This window comes from Furipterus horrens, unplaced genomic scaffold (assembly GCF_987537825.1).
Source record: "Furipterus horrens unplaced genomic scaffold, mFurHor1.1.pri manual_scaffold_1, whole genome shotgun sequence".
NCBI classification, from domain to species: domain Eukaryota; kingdom Metazoa; phylum Chordata; class Mammalia; order Chiroptera; family Furipteridae; genus Furipterus; species Furipterus horrens.
In genome coordinates, this window is record NW_028327171.1 from 32181294 (window position 1) to 32193942 (window position 12649).

At 37.9% G+C, this 12649-nt stretch overlaps 1 pseudogene; it reads left to right on the plus strand.

Moving 5' to 3' along the window:
- LOC150020843 (uncharacterized) overlaps nt 1–12649 on the plus strand; it is a 557669-nt pseudogene that overhangs the window by 457325 nt on the left and 87695 nt on the right.

The window sequence follows — 12649 nt, forward strand, 5'->3', positions numbered from 1 at the left end:
TCTGATCAAAGGAAATTAGCATGCCCTCTTTCAAAAGGAACAGTTTGCAGCCAGTCTGCTGCTTCTTTTCCTTTCTTTTGTCAAGCAGAGCTGCTCTCTTTGTTCTCTCTCTGTGTGTTGTAGTTTAACAGTGTCAGAGCTTGAAGATTACTTTGGAGTGCATTCAGTAAAATGACAGAAATATTTTTATGCCTCGTGAATCATAATAATAATATCAATAAAGACATCTGCCTAAAAGTAGAAATGCTTTAATGTTTCCTAATTAAACTCCTGATACTTTGGTGACTCAAAGTCTGCCTGGAAAGAGTTCAGGGCTACCACAGCAATCAGAACTTGAGCGGCCAAGATCTGGAAAGAAGAGAGACTCAGACAGGTGAATGGACAATCTTTGCTGCTTTTCTCCTTGAGCCATTTCCTCATGTGTGGGCTGAGCAGGCAGAAAAGCCAGGAGATCCAAAAGGCAGCTGCTCAGAGGACAGGGAGTGAGGCACAGTTATCAGCAGATTGTGGTGATGGGGAGGAAGAGGCTGCAGCCCAGGCTCTGCCACAGGGAGGGCTGGCTCAACACAGCAGACTTTCAACTGGGACATCTGAGAGGCCCCATTAGAAACAGAGACAAAACTTGAAATGCAACAATTCTTAAAACAACTGAAATCAAGTCTCTCCATCTTTATTCAGATTAAGGTAATTTCCCTCAAGAATAGAATCAAAAAACATTTTATGGTATATGTGTACCACAGAATACTATACAGCCTTAAAAAGACCAGTGTACTCAAGAAGGGTGAGTCTCACAAACATTATATGAAAGAAGAATGATAGCAAGAGGACATACTTTACAATTCTATTTACTTAAAGTTCAAAAAGGAAAAACAATTATGGTGATAGAAATCAGGATAGTGCTGTTTTCGAGGCTAGTGATTAGGAACCATTAAGTCACGTTTGAGTTTTGGGAGTGCTGGCAATATGCTAGATCTTGATCTGAACAGCACTTAATGGGGTTTTTACACTGTGGAAAAAATATGAAGTGTATACTTGAGATTTGTGCACTTCTCTGAATGTATATTAAATCTCAATTTAAAAAAATAAAAAGCTTACCCAGGAAAAAGAAACTTGACATAAAAAAGCCTAGGAAGAAAAGCAGCAAGTGCCAGAAACATTGATTATTTTTGTGTTTTGAAATCAATGTAATTTCTTTTCATTTTTTTATTTCATTAAATATTCTAAATATTTTTACAGACTATATTTCGATAGTATCATTGGAAAATGTAAAATAAACTATATTTTAGAAGACATCTTTTGCTGTCTTTTTCTGGGACTATAGGAAATATGCTCAAGGATCGTGTGTGTGTGTGTGTGTGAAATTAAGTGTTTCATCTCCATGATCCAGTCTGTTTAGTTCACCCATTCTGATCTGCTTGCAGCTTGAGCTGCAAGGATTGCATGCACAGAGGCAGATGCCAAGAAGGGAAGATTGGGTGCTCCTGCCCAGCTGGCTGGCATGGCATTCTTTGTAATGAAAATAAGTGATACCCTGAAGAATTGGTAAGAGGATAATACGTTCTCCTTTACTGCTGGTAAACTACTGGGGGGTTCACCTGTACGTGTGCTCTCCCTAAAATGTTTTAACAAGGTAAGCAATTGATATGGGTGAGAAATCAATTCATTTGTTGTGCACAAAGCAAGCCTGGGAAGCACTGAGGTTTTAGACTGAGCGTGTGATTAAAAGGAGAGATTTTGTGTTCCCTGGGAAACTTGATGAACTGTTTCTTGTTTATCCATGGAACACAAAAGTTAATAAAGGATCCTAATATTCTAGGCCTATAAAAATCCCTCCATTTAAATAAATCATTAGGCCCAGGCAAGCTATTCCCAATAAAGAAAAAAAGAAAGGATTTGTGCTACAAAGTGCAATTAATGGGATTGCTTGACTGCTGCTACTTTCTATTTGTGTTGTTTTTCTGCCTTTTTCTTTTCAAAATATGTTAGTACAGCCAATGACACTTTTAAGTTTTTATATGCCTCTCAAAATATATAAAAGAGTTTAAAATAATGCCTCTAATAAATGTTTTCTTTATATTTTAAATGGAGGTATACTTGCAGGTCCTCACTGCCAAGTAATAAAAATAAAAATATATTAACTATCTTTATTTCCTCTTTCTCTTTGTAAATTTACCTTAAATTTTCTTAAGAGAAGGGTTTTCTTAGTCTTTGTTATTAGCTTGGAAGATGATATGAGCAGATTTTTTTCATTTGAATTCTACCTTATAGGAAGAAAGGGCACAAATGTTGTTTCTATTGGGAAATAGATGCACAACTTGAGTCACAACATGGTGAGCTGGTTTAACCAAGATCACTGGTTACAGTGTTGAGGACCTTCCTCAAACATCCTTCTGCTCATATCTCTTCTGCTCAGAAAACGTGAAGAGTGTCCCGTTTCCTGATATGTAAAGCATATGCCCTAATCTGCTCACTGGAGACCATCTAAAATTAGGCCCTTTTAAATCTTTTTGGCTTTTTATTTTAATCACAGCTCTGTCCAGCCTATCATTTCCAGCAAACTAAACCTCTCACTATTTCTTGTTTTTGTACTGTTTATTTTTTGTGCCTTCTGCTAAACAGACGTCTTTGTCTATTTCACGTTATTGTATGAAGCTTTTCTGATGGCCTAAGCTAACCACAGCTATTTAGATTTCAGTGGATTTAAAGTCTCTCTCTCGCCACTGGATAGAGCCAGCTCTCCTGTTCCATTTCTCTGACTAGACTGAGAGATCACTGGTGAGGCCCGATTCATGTTTCTACAAACCAGAGGTACCTAGTGCATGAACGAGCAAATGAATAACACTTGGTATTGAAGCACTCAGCTATACTGACCTGCAACTTGACATTAACCTGCAACAACATAAAAATGTTATTGCATTATTAAAAGAAAGTAAACATTTACCTTATATGGTAAGTTTTGTTGGTAAATATGTATCTTCCAAACCCTTGATTTCTAACATGGCATCATGAGAAATGAAACTAAAAATCTATCTCAAATACAACAGAATATAGCATATCTGATACAAGATTAATATAGAAATAGTGAAAATGAGCTTGCTAATAAAATGAAGATAAGATGATCCCTTCTTTGGCTTTATAAAACTTAGAGGGTTTTTAGTTTTCCAGGAAAGTCTGTTCCTGAAAGCAGAAGATTATATCTTTTTTCTTTTCTTTTTTATTTTATTTTTGCATTTTCCCTCTGTCTTTCTTTATTTTACAAAAATAAAAACAGAAGAATCTGAATAAAAAACAAAATATTCACTGATTCTTTAACAAAAAGGGAGAGTGAGAACATTTTTAAAGTACCCCTGTAAACTGCAGTAAATGAAAGTGACCTATTATTTATTACCCATATTTTTAATAGTTCCAACTCTTCAAATGCAACAAGGGAAATTTAAAAAAAAAGTTCTGTAGAAATCTGGAAAGTTAGTTTTCCCACTGAGTAGATCTTCTAGCCTAATATCTTTACAGGTCTATGAATGAAAATATCTGCTTTGATGTTTTAAGAATTTACAAAGTAATTATCATGAAATCATTTAAAAATTATCACAAATTAATTTTAATAGCACATTTCAGAATTTCATTTCTTTTGAAGAGATTTTATAATGACTTCTATTTGTTATTATGAGACTCTATCCAATAGAAAGGGAAGATTGGAGTATTTTCATATGACAAATGAATGGTTTATATATGGAGGGGAAGATTCATGCCTCTATCCAAATCATCCAGCTATGATTTGGGGAATGTTTGTTTTAAAATTTGTTTCTCCAGGGTAATTGCTCTGTTTGATGTCAATGAAGCATTTAGCAAATCTGTGCACTATGTGATATCATATTCTGCTTTGTTGGGGAGTGACAGATAATAGTGTTGGTTTGCCAATGTTGATTTGATGACTTGTTATAATCCAGATACTGTACAAGCTATTTAAAGTTCATCAGCTTTATTTTTCAGGTACAATTCTTAAAAAATTGGAACTATTGTAACAATATAATCAATAATATATAATTAAAAAAACACCTGTATTTCTAAACACCAAGTCAAAATTAAAATGAAGCTACAGACGTTTTCTCCAATTTATTATTTTTATTAGAATACTAAACACTTCCCCAATATTAACAAAACAATTGTTTGCTTGACTTCATCATTCTTCGACAATGCAAAATACCTTGGGACCTTCAAGAAGTTGTATTCATTCCTAGTTAAAAATACATGCCATTTTTTCCTACATTTTTCTCCATCTTTCAAAGTAGAAGTTGCACTTTGTTTCTCATTAAGGTTGGTTAGAGTTATATAGAATATATACCTACACTTTGAAAATGTGAGGGTTAGAATTTAAGGAACAAGGTAAAATTTTGTATGTAAACCCTCTTAGCAATACCTCAGTCATCATTTTAAGTAGCTATATCAGTAACCCCTAGGAATGATTATGCCATTTAAACTAGGAGCGTGCTAGAGACCCTTCCCGGGTCTGCAAATTACAGAGACTTTAATTACTTGGTATCCATTCTAAAAGGAAGACAAGATGGGTTTGTTTTTTCTTTTTTTTCCATTTGTATCATAATCAGTATGTTATATACTCTTTGTTCAACTTCTTCATTTTCTTCATAGCTCGTTCCCCAGACACTGGTGGGAAAGAGTGTGGAAGCATCTGTGATTACCAGAACAGAGGCCCCTGTGATCCTTTGATTGGGAGGTTCCAGTGCCCCCCGGGTGTGCACGGGAAAACATGTGAACATGATAGGAATGTCTGGTGCTGGTCTCATGGGACAGCTCGTTAAGGTCTTGAGATTCCTAATGGGAAATAAACTACGTAAAATTTGTGTCTGTATTTTTCAAGGTAGTCTTTTTCTGAAGTCGTAAACGGCTGTGTTTATACATAAACAATCGTATAATTGCTTTGACTGATGACTTGTGGAACAGAATGTGATACTTATACCTCCAACTGTGATCTAAGCAGGATAATTCCTGATTAAAAAAGAAAAAAAAAAAAAAAAAGCTTTTCTTTCACTGAGCAAAAAGTTGAGTTTGTGCGTACAGGTTTGGATACAGGAGCTGGAGAGAATTTATTTGCTCTGCATAATAAAATGAAGGAAAACGGAGCACATTGGACAAATCCAGGAGGAAAGGAGATGACAATCAGAGAAGAAAAAGAGAAGAGGGAGGGAGAAAAAGAGGGAAGAAATGATGGATGAAAACTCACAAAATGCCAATGAGTTCAGTGTATGGATTTTTCATGGAAACCAGTGAAGAGGCCACGTTTTCTACATGGGCTGATAAAGCCAAAGAAGAAACTACTTGTCCAGGCCCAGCAGCTGCAGGCAGAGAGTCCATGAAGCCATAAGTCTTTAGGGATTGCCAGGACTCATGAGAAGTTTCTTAGATTCTCACAGATCACAGAACTGTGGAAAGATGGAAACCAAGTTTAATTCACTCTCTGAGAGGTGCAGGAAGGCTCCTGCTGGCATCCCAATTATTCATCCCCCTGAATAATATTTGTTTATGATACAGTAACGTGTGCTTTGTGATCAGAACATAAGGAGAAGACAGTGTGAGCCACAGAAACTTCTAGAGAGGGACACTTAAGCAAAAGCCTGCAACATAAGGGGGCATGAAACAGGGAGAGCGTGAAGGAAGAGCATGGCCAGACTGATGTGGATAAGCATGCAGTGCATCAAAGGAACCAGAAGAAGTTCAGCTGGTGGAGCAAAAGTCCTTCGGAGAGATCTTAGTGCCATGTGAGGTCAGCCAGTGTGAGATTGGCCAGTGTAGAGGCTCACAGTCTTGTTAAGTTTGGAGTTTTAATCTGACAACAATGTCCAGTCATTGCAGAATTTTAGGTAGAGGATATAACATGTTTGTGGTTTTTAAAAGATCTCCCCAGCCTCGATCCAGTGACATTGGAAACATCTCACCTTTTGCAAGCTCTTTATTTCATGTAACAAGTTTTGCATGTGGGTTACTATTTGCTTTGTTTGTCCTTCCACCTCCAGGATACCCAAAAGAACTCTTTGGGAAGAACTGCAAAAGGAAATGTAACCGGGCCAGCAGTGGTCATTGCCGCAGGGTGTTATGGTGCCTGTGTGTGTGAGCCAGGGCTCTATAGGAGGTTTTGTCATCTGAGTAAGTCACAGGCACTACATTTGCTCTCTCTGTGAAAAAAGGAGGCTCAGAAAAGTACTAGAAATATATTACACAAAATATGTATTTTTTAAAGATTTTTTAAATTTATTTATTTATTTAGTTATTTATTTATTTATTTATTTATTTATTTATTTATTTTTAGAGAGAAGGGAAAGAGGAAGAGAACCAGGGAACTGGCCTGCAACCCAGGCATGTGCCCTGACCGGGAACTGAACAGGCAACCTCTTGGTCTGCAGGCTGGCACTCAATCCACTGAGCCATACCCAGCCATGGCTAAAATATATATTTTTTATAGTCATATATATGATGATTTAATTTCTAGTCTTTATTTAGCCTACTTCTTTTAGAGAACCTAGATTTTGATGAATGAAAGAAAAATGGTTCTGAATTCTTTACATTTTTTTCTCATTAGTGATTACCTTAATTATTGAAAGAGGATTATTAATAGCTCATTTCTAGGGAGACTTGACACTTTATGGGAGTTGCATATCAAAAGGCCCAGAAAAAGTCTCCATTATTTCTGAATTCTAGTGCATAGAAATACCATTCCCTAAAATTTCTACATCAGGCTATTTATTTTGCACTCTGACCATCAATCATATTTTACAAAAGATGCAAGAAAACACAATGACCAATATGTATTTTAGCCTCCTGAGTAACTCACAGGATTTCTCCTAATGTGACATTGCTGGGTGCCCACCATCCCATCTTGAAGCCGCGTGCAAGCACCTGTGAGCCTGAAACAATCTCCACCCTATTTCTCTGCCTGCGCTGCATGCCCTCCTCCGAAAATCCTTCCTGAGTGAAACTTAGTAACACCCTGACCCATTTCTTCACAAGAGACCTTTTAGAGTTTTGTATTGTATTTTAGTTGAATGTCTGTAGATTTTGTCTGTGTTATGAAGGGTATACCCCTAGAAAACGAAGAGTAAATTGTGCGTACTCCAAAAAGTGAGCCAGTGAAGAGGACATGGAAGGCTGAACCTGGGTCCTGAGGAAAGGTCTGGCTTGGGTAAGAAGGGGAGAAGGCATGCATACATTTGGAAAATGCAGGCACAGAGGGTGAGTTCCAGAACATCATACACCTCCGAGAACATGTCAGGAGAAAACTTACCTAGAAACAAAAATATCATCATTTCTATTATTGTTCCTCTAGGGCAGTGATTTTCAACCTTTTTTATCTCATGACACACATAAACTAATTACTAAAATTCTGTGGTACACTAAAAAAATATATTTTTTTGCCAATGTGACAAAAAATAGGTATAATTTTAATTGATTTACAAAATATATAATTATCTACTCTTTATGCTCCAAAGTGACTTTTTAAAAGATTAAGAGCCTATACTTTTATATGAGGATTTCTGCTACCAAGAATTAACCAATGAGACACAACATTATTATGCAACATGACCAAAAAGATGCAAGTCTATTATTTGACCTATATGTTACGGTTCAATACAGGGCATTCACACCTAATGGCTATTGTTCTGTTGGCTACTGTCAATTTTTTATTTGACATTCTCTAAGGGAAAAGAGATCAGTGCTCCTGACTAAATAGTCAGGTATTGCATGTTTTAAACATTCTTACCTCTCTCAAAAGTAAAACTAAAAAAATAAAAAATTCTTGCAGCACACTAGTTGAAAATTGCTGCTCTCCGGTAACAATGAATACCTTATTTTTTCAGTAATAACTTTTAAATATTATATAAGGCAATACCAAATGTTTTGGCATAAAAACATTAAAATGATAACTCATCTGGTCAAACATTTAAAGAGCAGATGGTGCTGGTGCTAATAGCAGTTAGCATTTTGAATATGACCATCTTTAGAGAAAATATGCACATCTCTGAGACTCTTTTGGCTTAGATTGGAGGCTTCGTTTAATAATGCCACTTGCCTGGCCCTGAAAAGCTTGAGTTTGCGATTGTTTATCAGTTTTCTGGAGCTCTCATAATGAAGTGCCACAGACTGATTGCCTTCAATAATGGAAATCTACTGCCTCCAACTTCTGGAGGCTAGATGTTTGAGATCAGGTGTCAGCAGGCCATGCTCCCTCTGACAGTTCTAGAGGTCAGTCCCAGGCCTCACTCCTGGCTTCGTTGGTTTGTGACAGTGTAACTCCAACTTCACATGGCATTCTCCCTGTATGACTGTTTCTGCGTCCAAACTGCCTCTATGCATAAAGACATCAGTCATGTCAGATTAGAGGCCCCATGCTACTACTTTAGTATGACCTCATGTTAACTAACTGCATCAGCAATGACATAATTTATAAATAAGTTTATATTCTGAGGTACTGGGCTGAAGACTTCAACATAGGAATTTGGGAAGACACATTTCAGTGTAAAATAAATGCTGAGTAGACACTGGATTGACAAAAGAAGCTACTTCTCCCATTTATTCTTTTTTTCTCTAAGCATACTTCCAGTTATATGTTCTTAAAATACCCAACTGTAACATTTAAGCATGCCATTAAGCCTGAGCCATCCCCTGAACCACCGTTCTATTCTACATGCTGAGCCAGAAAGAGTAAGGGCATGTAAATCAACCCAGGGAAGTGAGTGTTCTGGAGTGAGCAAGGAGAGGCTCACATCAAGGAAGACAGCCTCTCTGAGAGACCCTGGGGAAGGTGGCCTGGGCAAGGACTCAAAACTTGGAAGCCATAGGTAAGATGAAAAAGAATTGGTATAATTATTCATGCAAATAAGATAATATCAATAGTGAAAAGGAGCCCTGTTAATAATTCTGCTGTGCTTTAGGGGTAACTCTGTCTATCTCTGGCAGGGACAAGAATCACCCTACATGGCAGCATTGTAACCACCACTTTAAATTATCTCTGCTAATCATAGCAGATATTAGAAGATGTTAATTTCTATTCACCAGAAAATCAGGTAGCTTATTTTGTTTTCCAGAAGCAGCTTTCTTAGAAAAGCCTATATAAACATACAATACAATTACCTTGAGCCTGGAGGGCACTTGAGGGATCTTGTATTTGATAAGTCCCTTGGACATCTGTAAGGGGGAGAAAAAATTGTCAGGAGTATATACTTTGCAAAGGGAATTGAATTACTGTAACTCCTCAAAGAGAGATCCAAGGGTAGGTTTTATTGAGTGCAAAGGTAGGACTTTTTCAGATTATAATTCCTGTGCTCACTATCATCCATAAAACTCAATAGCATGGGAAAATAGTGAAGGAAAGGCAGGCACCATTTGCCAAAGATATGGCCAAGATAATGCTGCCCTCAAGATGAAAGCTTTGTGTTATCTGCAAAATGTAAAATTATTTCTGATTACCATATAATGAAAGGGGAGGAAAACAATGGTGAGCCTTCCCATCAATGCTTGTCCATCATCTCCAGGCCTCGGCAGGATGAGTATGGGGCTGGCAGGCCTTGGCAGGCCTTCGCAATCCTTGGGCAATATTAACTATAGGCATCATTGGAGCACATTGAGAAGCAATTTCTCTCCCAGAAGCCCCAAAGCCTTTTAAGTAGTTCAGGCTTCACTGTTCACATCCAGTTGCCAAAAAGCAAATGAATGACCTGATTTGAAAGACATTTAGTTTCCCGTTTTTGTTTTTGTTGTTGTGTTGGCAGTTGGGATGATCCCCTTGCTTTCCTCATAATCAGGCCCTGCAGAACTACATGCCTGTGCCCTGAAAATGTGGGAAAAAAACCAAAGCATGGTTTTCAGGTGACGGTTCACTGCAATCTGCTTGCAGACTGTCCCAACGGGGCCTGTGGAGCTGGCTGCTCCTCAGAATGTCAGTGTGTGGAGGACAACACCCTGGAAAGCAGTGCCAAAAATGGCAATTGCACCTGCAAATCTGGTTACCAAGGCAACAGATGCCAGAAAGGTACAATCTGATGATAAATTTTCTCCTCTAATAACAATGCTCAGCCTTTGTTCAGCACCATCTGATCATTAATTATTTAATCCACCACTGTCATCAGGAGATGGGTAAACTTTATTAATCCCCTGTTTGCAGGTGAGGAAACTGGAGGCAATAAAGTGATTTAACCTTGTCATCTCAGCCTCTGTTGTCAGCTATCCCCCTTACTAGCTCAAGCAAGGAAGAGAAGGAAGATCACATTGCAGAGAACCTTATCCTAAGAAGATTAAAGCTGGCTAATCATTTCTTTGAGATGGATGAATCAACCAAAGGTACTGCTACCTACCTTTCAGAGTTAAAAAAATAATTTTCTTTACGTCACTCAAACAAATACACTTCAAAGATTCTAACCATAGAAAAATTTGAGAAAATGTAAATATAGTTTTCAGTGTGGTTCTTGCTCAAGTTTCTAAATATTATATAAATAATTTTTATAAAGCTATAAAAATAAAACTATATACATCATAATTCCAGTTATAAGTAGCATATCTAGATATAAGTGTATAGGTGCATATAAAATTTAGACCAAGGTATTCAAGGTTTTAGTGATGGCATCTCTGCTTGTGGACTCATGGAAATCTTCCCCCACCTATTTCCATGATTCTTTTACTTATTCAGAAAGTCCGAATGCCACTTTTTCACTGAACCTTATCAGTACAGCCCTACTTAAAATTGCAATTTGCACATCTTTTTGAAATTTTAAAATATTTTCCCAAAGTGCTTATTATCTTTTAAAATACCATATCTTATAATTATTATTATGCCTAATATTTATTGCCTGACCTTCCTGTTAGAACCTAAGTCCCACAGAAGAAGGATAGTTGTTCCTTTTGTTTGCCAAAGTATCCCCAAACTCTTAGGACAATCGTGACATATAAGACTTGCTCAGTAAGTGTGTTCTTAAGTGAATACACAAATGTGAATCTTCAATTTTATTCTTTATAGATGTCTCTCGTGTTATCATGTATTCTGAATTAAGCACTTGTTATTATTTTATTCTGGGGAAAGTATCATAACATTTTGTTCTCTATAATATGAGGGGGGACCCAAAAACTGAGAAATTTTTTATAAAAAATTGTGTATTTATTCTTACATGTTTAAACTTCAGTCACCTTCAAAATACTCCCTATTTGATGCAATACACCTATTAAGACTTTTTCTACTATTCAAAGTAGTTTTTTTTAAGTATATTTTATTGATTATGCTGTTACAGTAGTTCCAATTTCTTTCCCCTTTGCTCCCCTCTGCCCAGTATCCCCCTTTGCTCCAGCAAGCCCACCCCCCTTAGTTCATGTCTATGGGTCATGCATATAAGTTCTTTGGCTTCGCCTTATCCTATATTATTCTTAACTTCCCCCTGTCTATTTTGTACCAACCGATTATGCTTCTTAATTCTTGCACCATATCCCCGTTTCTACTTCTCCCCCGCCCCCCACCACAACTGATAACCCTCCAAATGATCCCCATACCTATGATTCTGTTCCTATTCTGGTTTGCCTAGTTGGATTTTGTTTTTATTTTTTAGATTCAGTTGTTGATAGTTGTGAGTTTGTTGTCATTTTAGTGTTCATAGTTTTGACCTTCTTTTTCTTAAGTAAGTCCCTTTGACATTTCATATAATAATGGCTTGGTGGTGATGAACTCCTTTAGTTTTACCTTGTCTGGGAAGCACTTCATCTGCCCTTCCATTCCAAATGATAGCCTTGCTGGATAGAGTAATCCTGGTTGCAGGTTGCCTTTCATCACATTGAATACTTCTTGCCAGTCCCTTCCTGCCTGCAAAGTGTCCTCTGAGAAATCAGCTGATAGTCCTATAGGCACCCCCCTGTAGGCAACTCTCCACCTCTCTCTCGCTGGCCCCAGGACTCTATCTTTATCTTTCACCTTTGGTATCTCAATCATGATTCGTCCTGCTGTGGTTCCCTCTGGGTCCAGCTTGCCCGGGACCCTCTGTGCTTCCTGGACCTGTATGTCCATCTCCTTCACAAAACTTGGGAAGTTTTCCTCATTCTGCACTGGTTGACTGTTTTTTTTCTTCCTTATGTTCCAAATCATTGATTTGAACCCCAATTTCCTTCCCTTCACCACTGGTTTTGTGTGGATTTTCCTTCGTTTCACTTAGCATAGCCTTCACTTCTTCTCTTATGCTCTTGCCATACTCAAGCATATCTGTCAAGCCTGTGAGCATCTTTATTACCAGTGTTTTGAAATCTGCCTCTGTTAGGTTGACTATCTCCTCGTCGCTTAGTCCTCCCACCGGAACCTATTCATTCCCCCTTTTGGGACATACTTCTCTGTCTCCTCATTCTGACAGGCTCCTGTATTTGTTTGCCTCTGTGTCCCAGATAGAGCTGTCACTCCTGTTAAATTGTAAGGGGCAGAGCCTTAAGGATTCATCAGTGCAGGGCAACCTGTTTCACCACGTTGTGGCACTGTATGTGGGAGGGGTCCAAAAGGGAACAATGCCACCTGCCCAGCACTTGCCCTTTTTCAGGCACCTCTCCCACTTCCATATGGGACTGGCACCCCTCTAGCTGCTGCCCTGGCTGTCGATCCCAGAGTGGGTGGGTCTGC